Genomic DNA, 5,765 nt, shown 5'->3' with positions numbered 1-5,765 from the left:
AATATGATTTTAATTTTTTTTATTTAAGGCACAAAATTACTCGAAAGGTTTAGGAGGCCGTAATAAATGTACACTCGCGAGTAATTTCCAGGTGTGTGGGACGTTCGGTTCGTACACTTAAATTTCCAGAGTCACCTGATAGAAATGCCGCCAGATGCGTGGCGCGCACGCTTTTCAAACTGCGGCGCGCTTACGTCGCCGGCCCGGCCGGGCCGCGCTCCCGGGGACTTGAACGAAGGGGGCGCGCGCAGGACCGACCGTAGAAGGAGCGACCTGCAGCAGGCCCCGCCACTTCACATCACCTTTGCCAGAAATACAGCGAGCGCCCCAAAATAATCTTGAAACCGCGTCAAAATGAAGTCAAGATGACCAACCCCCTGAAGACTTCATTCTGACAATTTTCTGTTACCCGGGCAGGCCATGGTGCCCCAACTTTTAGCGATCAGCAATGTATTCAAGTGGGTTCGCTTCGACCGTTCGACACCGACAACCCTGATGTGAAATTATTGACGTCAGACCGACAACCCCGACTTAATATCGATTGGCATTCCTGCTTCGCCGAAATGGACGTCACCAACAAAGACTTCTTTCCGAGTGGGTGAGGCGCTCTAAGGAATGTGTGCCAGCTTATCAATAATTATTATTCCTTCCAGTTCTCGGCCATAATTCCATGCGCTGACGCAAGTATTGAACTTCCACAGTAAGTTGGGCGTTGGTGACTGAGCCCGGCAGGCGCGCATGTGAGCTGTTCGGTGCGGAAGGCGCTTCTAGCGTCACCCCGACGGGCGGACCTCAGAGCTCCAATCCGACACCGGAGTGACAGACGCGGTCCCGCGGCGAGCAAAATAACGCTAATCGATGCGAAGATAACAAAAACGAATATGAATGGCGATCTTAGCGGCGATGACGCGATGCACTCCATAAGTGGCTCCGAGTCTCGGAAAAGCTTTGTGAGGTGTTTGCTGAGCCGAGCTCGTACGTCACACTGTAAAAAAAGACACACACACACAAAAAAAAAATTGTTGGTTATTGTTAAAACTATTGACATCGCACTTATAATTTACAGAATTTTAAACTGTAACTTCGTGTAACTCGCCATACAATTTTCAATGAAAATTGCCCAGGCCTACTACTGTTTGGAATTTGTGTAGAAATCGTTCCAAAAACTATGAAATTGTTTTTGACAGTGTGCCCTGTGACAATGAGGCTGTAATGGACGGTGCGTAATAGACCCGGAAAGGCATTGGGTCGCCGCCCGGAGCATGCAAATGCATCATCGGAAAGGAAAAAGAAATAATAACATAAAAGAAAGAGAGAGGATGAAGGGGGAAGAAACCAGTCTGGCACAAACACAATTGCGTGAGTCAACGCCTCGACCGGCACGCACAGGTGGTGAGAGAGAGAGAGACAGAGAGAGAGAGAGACAGAGAGAGGGAGGGAGGGGGGGGGGAGTGGGAGGTTCCCTATGATAAGTCTACACAAAGCGGTTCTTCGTCGTTACGAAGAACACGGAAGCTTCGTAAGAAAAAAGATGCCAATGTTTAAAATGTTTAAAGTAAAACGATTAATAAGAAAGCGTAAGCAAGTTTTTCACAGGGCTACTGTTGCCCGGGTCAGTCTAAAAATTTCTAGAGAAAGTAGTCGCGATTAAATTCATGCCTGTGTAGCAATCGCCTTCTTGAGAAGTTAAATAACTAATAACACTTGCAATCGACTCCAAAATTAGAATTTGTCTATTGCGAAGACGTCGTGGAGCTAAACTTCATAGACGTCTCCTTGCAGTTCTCGAATTGAACGTATTAAAAAAACCTCGGTCTCAGGGTTGTGGAGCGCGGTGCCGCTGAGTTTTTTTCCAGTAGTAGTGATCGGGCCGTCAACCCCTCTCTTTTTTTTTTCTTCTTCACACGTTCCATTATATTGTTGCAATCGGTTAGTGACATCACGTCACATTCCTGGCGTGCGTACGACGCTACACGCACCGCGTCACGTACCCGTCACGTACGTGTGGTCGCGTCCAATAGTTCCTCCTGACGATGTGGGAAGTGGAGCGCGTGCCACTCGCGGGTGCCAAACGCGTTCAACCCGTTGCACTGCAGAGACGCCGTCGTCCCTTTCTTAATTATTTCTTTTTCTGTCAGCGCGACGCGAGGTGCAGAGAAGCAACACGGAGAAAAATGTCTTCGTAAATTTAAAATATTTCTTGTAATTTTTATTTACAAAATATACTTTAAATTTGCGACAGACCATTATTACTTTGTCGATCACATGGAAAATTTTCCCATGAAATCTACGACTACATTTTCTTATGATCAACAAACTATTTTTTCATGTTGTTTTATTTCGGCCTCTTTTTTTTAAAAAATGTGTTTTGAGACGTGTTTTTGTGACCTGTTAAAAATACTTATCCTGTGCCTTACACGGAACACGCTGGCCAGCAAAGTAGTTGGAAGTCAGATGTTTCGTTTGAACGCCGGTAGCATCCGTCAAGTATATATGCAAACCTGAGAGCCTTGAGTCCCGATTTTTCTATTTGAGTTGTGATCAAAATATTCTGTCCGCGACTGGATGTCCGTGGACCCCTCCCCACTGCCCCTCGCAGCTGTCACATCATATCACATTTCCGACTGTCATCTTCAACATATACAACAGATACATCAACATCAGTTGTTGATGTGTTTTTTTCTGTGATTTTTTTTTGTTTTCGTGTTGCTCCGAGAACTTACGGGCCCGCACACGTATACCCAAACGCTCTGCAAAACCTTCGCCCCCCCCCCCTTTTCAAACAGAGCCGCTTTTCCCGCGTGTTGTGACGACTTGTCGTGCCGGCGGCCTGCGCACTCGCTATGCGCACAATAAAGTGGCAGCTTTAAGGGGGCCGCTTGTCGGAAGTCATCAGCTGCATATTCCGTCTCGACCGAGACAACGCGTGCACGTTGATCCTAGGCCGAACCACCACCCGGAGACTAACCGGAACCGTACCAGGAGTACCCCTCTCCCCGCCCTCCCGCGCTCTCACCCGACCGCCCCTGCGGCAAGTGCAAGCCCATCCGTGCATCCCATGCGTGTGTAGACGGGATAGGCGTTCGCCGTCGTCTTTATTCTAAGGCGGTTTTGTACCCATAGCAAATGGAACGGTGAGCCGCTGTGACAAAGTCCGCATCACCAGGAGAGAAAAATATTTACAGCGTTCCTTTTATCAGAGGTTATATCGCCTGAGAAAATTTTTCCCTACTGCATTTATCTTATCGTAATAAGGAACGAAACGTTGCCCGTGGAATAGTATCCCATAGGCAATGTATTCCCTAGTTGCATGGTTTTCGTGGTAGGGCTACTACCTCGTACCCGTGAAAACAGTACTCCATTGTAGATGTTGTCGCCTAGGTGGTATTTTAATGCGTCGGGGGAGAAGTACTCCACCCCCGCAAAGCATGCATAGCGATGACGTGGCGCGACGGGACGCGTGCAGCTTGACGGGGCGGGGGTCGTCGACGCCGCTCGGCCCCGCGCCGTGCCGCGCCGCCGCCGCGGTCTCCTCGGCCTTGCCCGTCCTTGCCCGGGGTCTCGCCTTGATCTTGTCGCCTAACGCCAGGTCGCGCGCGCCTAGAGGCTCTTTTTCTTGTCGGCCACACAGGCAGTGCATCGCACCGGGGCAGTGCCCCCAAAATTGCCCCGAGACGCTGCAAAAGAAATGCTTACAGTTTTCGAAAAAATTTATTTTTTTCGGAAAACTTTTTCACGATTTTTGGGGAGGGTGGTTGTAGTTTTTTTCGTGTATTTTCGTGTATTTTACATTTAGTTTTTTTTCCCAAGATAATTCGTATGATTTTTATTTTAGAAAGTCTAAACAGAAACATGTGGTTCATTCTAAATGTCAATGGACAATTTTTGTCTGTTGCAAGATTCGTCTGTGTGCACATCTTGCAATTTGCAATTTTGAATCCTACATGACAAATTTGTATCTCCTGCTGGACAAATTTTTATTTTGTCCAACTGAAGATATAAATTTATCACTTTACAAGCTGCAACATTGCATCTTGCAAGATGTGCACACAGACGCATCTTGCTACGGACAAACATTGTCCCTTGACATTTAGAGTGTTGGGAAAAACGCATTAGCACGCCCATCGACAAAGCGGGTCTTTTTGCATGCTCTTAGCTAATGGCATCTATGTCTTGTCCATGCCATCTGAACTCACAGTAGTCTGCGGGTTATAAGTGCGCTCTTGACGCGTTGAACAGCGGCAGGTAATGTTTCCAGATGAGTGGTAGTTTGGCGCGTCTTTTGAACTCCTCACCTCTCCACGGACGCGATAGAGCCATTACCTCACCCATGTACTCGCTCATCCAATCAGAAGAGGCGTCATGTGGCACGTGCATGAGTGAGTCGCAATGATTTACTGTTTTAAAAGATCACCTAAACTAAACAAAACATTGTCGGAAAGACTAAACTAAAATTTTTTGTGATGTTCATGACCGAAATGTTATGAAAACTGAGCAGGTTTTATGAAATTCCAGGGCACTGTTTGTGAAATACCGAACAAATGATTCTTGATGTTCATGATCGCAATTTTGTTTTATAACGAACACATTCGAAAATTCATAAAATTGTTTAAGCAAATAATGCCGACCCGTTGAAAATGTTTTAAATTATTCTTTAACTCGCCCTTTCTCAAATACGCCATAAAATCAGCAGCGGTCGCCAACGTTGGCCCTAAACTGCTGTGCGTGCGTGCCGAGAAAGTAATAACAAGCCATTATAATAAAATTTAAAATAAAAACAAAAAGGAAAACAAAAAGTGTTATGAATTACACGAGTTCCGAGTGGCGATCGAACACCCAGGTCCCGAGCTCAATTAAATGGAACTCATTTTATTGCAGCCGATGCGACGCGTGCGTCGTGTTGGTTAGAGGGGGAGGGGAGACTCCCGGAAACAGGTCCACCCGACCCGTGGCTCGACCTGCATGGCGCCTGAATTTAAAAAATTCAAACTGAGGGATAAATGACGCGCAACCACACACACTTTGTTGGCTTCTTCCTTTTCAAATTGCACGTGCGTGTGTGTGTGGTTCAGCGTGTGTGTGTGTGTGTGTGTGTGTGTGTGTGTGTGTGTGTGTGTGTGTGTTATGAATTAGGTGTAGCGTGTAATAGCTGAGCAGAGTCCGCTGGAGGAAAAAAAATATGTCCAACTTACACGCCCAAACGACACAATGCGGCTGTTTTGCTGGAAATAGTCTCCAAGCGGAAATGTCTTCGTGGCGTCGTGTGCGCGGTGCGCAAAAGTGTTTTCTTCAATTCTTACTATGATCATTATAATAAGCGAGTCCAACACCTCCCCACTTTAATCATAGACAGACAATTAGCGGGCGAGAGAGTCGTGTTACTTCATCATTTGAAACAAACTGTCACTGGTGCTGTTTGGACGCTTGTGCCCACCTATATTTCCCTTTTTCCGTGTATTCCCTTGAAATTAGCCTTGACTCTACGGAATTGGCCTAAAATAAATTGAAGAGAAAATTTGCATTAATTTGACTAAAAGTCTTTGACTCAAGGAAATGTAGTCCTCGAGCCAAAGAAATTTATTTTGAACAATATCAAAATTTCCTTCTAGTTTTTTCAACAAAACGATTTTCTGGGTGTAGGTTGCAAGCTATTTTATGTCCACTGATGTTCCTCTTCCTGTCGTGTGTAAGTAGCTCCCCCTTCCCCTTCTCTCTCTCTCTCTCTCTCTCTCTCTCTCTCTCTCTCTCTCTCTCTCTCTCTCTCT

At 46.3% G+C, this 5,765-nt stretch overlaps 1 protein-coding gene across 1 annotated transcript in view; it reads left to right on the top strand.

Moving 5' to 3' along the window:
• Positions 1–5,765, top strand: part of LOC113209331 (scavenger receptor class B member 1-like) — a gene marked incomplete in the record, with an annotated part of 65,946 nt that overhangs the window by 15,841 nt on the left and 44,340 nt on the right.

Source organism: Frankliniella occidentalis, unplaced genomic scaffold (genome assembly GCF_000697945.3).
Source record: "Frankliniella occidentalis isolate FOCC.00 unplaced genomic scaffold, Focc_3.1 Scaffold27, whole genome shotgun sequence".
Lineage (NCBI taxonomy): Eukaryota > Metazoa > Arthropoda > Insecta > Thysanoptera > Thripidae > Frankliniella > Frankliniella occidentalis.
Note: the sequence above shows the minus strand (reverse complement) of the source record. Positions and strands in the feature narration are given on the sequence as shown.